Here is a 1988-nt window from a genome sequence, read left to right as displayed (position 1 = left end):
ATTATTTATTGAGTATTAGAGTTTATTTCTAGTTATAATTTCTGTCAATCACAAATCTGCCCCACTCTGACCGAGTCCCCGATAGTAAAGTCGTTAGGTTCCCCACATGTAACGCGGGAGACCAGGGTTCAATTCCCCGTCGGGAAGAGCAACTCTTTTTTAAAAAATGGCCACTGGCTCTCATTGCTATTACAATTTAAAATGACTTGCTGTTCACTTTTATCACATGATTTTCACCAAACGTTGAGTCACCTGCTGCTCTAACCAGCTTGAACTTTTAAAGATAAACCCCTCTTCATTTCAATCGGTAATATGCCGAGAATATGGGTTCATTTCTACTTGTTATAATATCAGTCAATCTACAATCAGCCTCATTCTGAGCGAGTCCTCGATAGTATAGTGGTTAGTATCCCTGCCTGTCACGCGGGAGACCGGGGTTCAATTCCCCGTCGGGAAGAGCAACTCTTTTTAAAAAATGGCCACTGGCTCTCATTGTTATTACAATTTAAAAGGACTTGCTCTTTACTTTAATCACGTGATTTTCCCAATCGTTAGGTAGCCTGCTGCTCTAACCAGCTTGAACTTTTAAAGATAACCCCCTCTTCATTTCAATCGGTAATATGCCGAGTATCGGGGTTGATTTCTACTTGTTATAATATCAGTCAATCTACAATCAGCCTCATTCAGAGCGAGTCCTCGATAGTATAGTGGTTAGTATTCCCGCCTGTCACGCGGGAGACCGGGGTTCAATTCCCCGTCGGGAAGAGCAACTCTTTTAAAAAAGAAAATGGCCACTGGCTCTCATTGTTATTACAATTTAAAATAACTTGCTTTTCACTTTATCACGCGATTTTAACCAAACCTTGAGTCACCTGCTGCACTTAAAAGCCTGAACTTTTAAAGATGAATCCTTCTTCATTTCAAACGATTATTTAATGAGTTTTAGAGTTTATTTCTAGTTATAATTTCTGTCAATCACAAATCTGCCCCACTCTGACCGAGTCCCCGATAGTAAAGTCGTTAGGTTCCCCGCATGTAACGCGGGAGACCAGGGTTCAATTCCCCGTCGGGAAGAGCAACTCTTTTTTAAAAAATGGCCACTGGCTCTCATTGTTATTACAATTTAAAAGGACTTGCTCTTGACTTTAATCACGTGATTTTCCCTAATCGTTAGGTTACCTGCTGCTCTAACCAGCTTGAACTTTTAAAGATAACCCCCTCTTCATTTCAATCGGTAATATGCCGAGTATCGGGGTTGATTTCTACTTGTTATAATATCAGTCAATCTAGAATCAGTTGCATTCTGAGCGAGTCCTCGATAGTATAGTGGTTAGTATCCCCGCCTGTCACGCGGGAGACCGGGGTTCAATTCCCCGTCGGGGAGAGCTACACTTTTTAAAATGTTTAGGCCACTGGCTCTCATTGTTATTACAATTTAAAATGACTTGCTGTTCCCTTTTATAACGTTAATTTCACCAAACGTCAAATCACCTGCTGCACTTAAAAGCCTTAACTTTTAAAGATGAATCCTTCATCATTTCAAGCTATTATTTACTGAGAACATGAGTTTTTTTTGTTATAATTGCTGTCAATCACGAATTAGCCTCACTCTGACCGAGTCCTCTATAGGAACGTCGTTAGTTTCCCCACATGGAACGCGGAAGACCAGGGTTCAAATCCCCGTCGGGGAGAACTACTCTTTTAAAAATGTTTTGACCTCTGGCTCTCCTTATTGTTATTACTATTTGAAAGGAATTGCTCTTTAATCACATGATTTTCCCTAATCGTTAGGTAACCTGCTGCTCTAACCAGCTTGAACTTTTAAAGATAAACCCCTCTTCATTTCAATCGGTAATATGCCGAGTATCGGGGTTGATTTCTACTTGTTATAATATCAGTCAATCTACAATCAGCCTCATTCAGAGCGAGTCCTCGATAGTATAGTGGTTAGTATCCCCGCCTGTCACGCGGGAGACCGGGGTTCAATT

The 1988-nt window shown here is 40.8% G+C and overlaps 1 non-coding gene across 1 annotated transcript; it reads left to right on the top strand.

Annotated features, from left to right (window-relative positions):
* The first annotated feature begins 1312 nt into the window (after window positions 1-1312).
* TRNAD-GUC (transfer RNA aspartic acid (anticodon GUC)) lies at window positions 1313-1384 on the top strand. Its single transcript has one exon. It is a non-coding gene; the product is annotated as a tRNA-Asp (tRNA).
* The last annotated feature ends 604 nt before the right edge of the window (window positions 1385-1988 follow it).

This window comes from Lethenteron reissneri, chromosome 70 (genome assembly GCF_015708825.2).
Source record: "Lethenteron reissneri isolate LAM-NWPU_2019-01 chromosome 70, ASM1570882v1, whole genome shotgun sequence".
Classification (NCBI taxonomy): Eukaryota; Metazoa; Chordata; class Hyperoartia; order Petromyzontiformes; family Petromyzontidae; genus Lethenteron; species Lethenteron reissneri.
The sequence above is the reverse complement of the archived record's forward strand: the minus strand, read 5'-3'. Positions and strand labels throughout refer to the sequence as shown.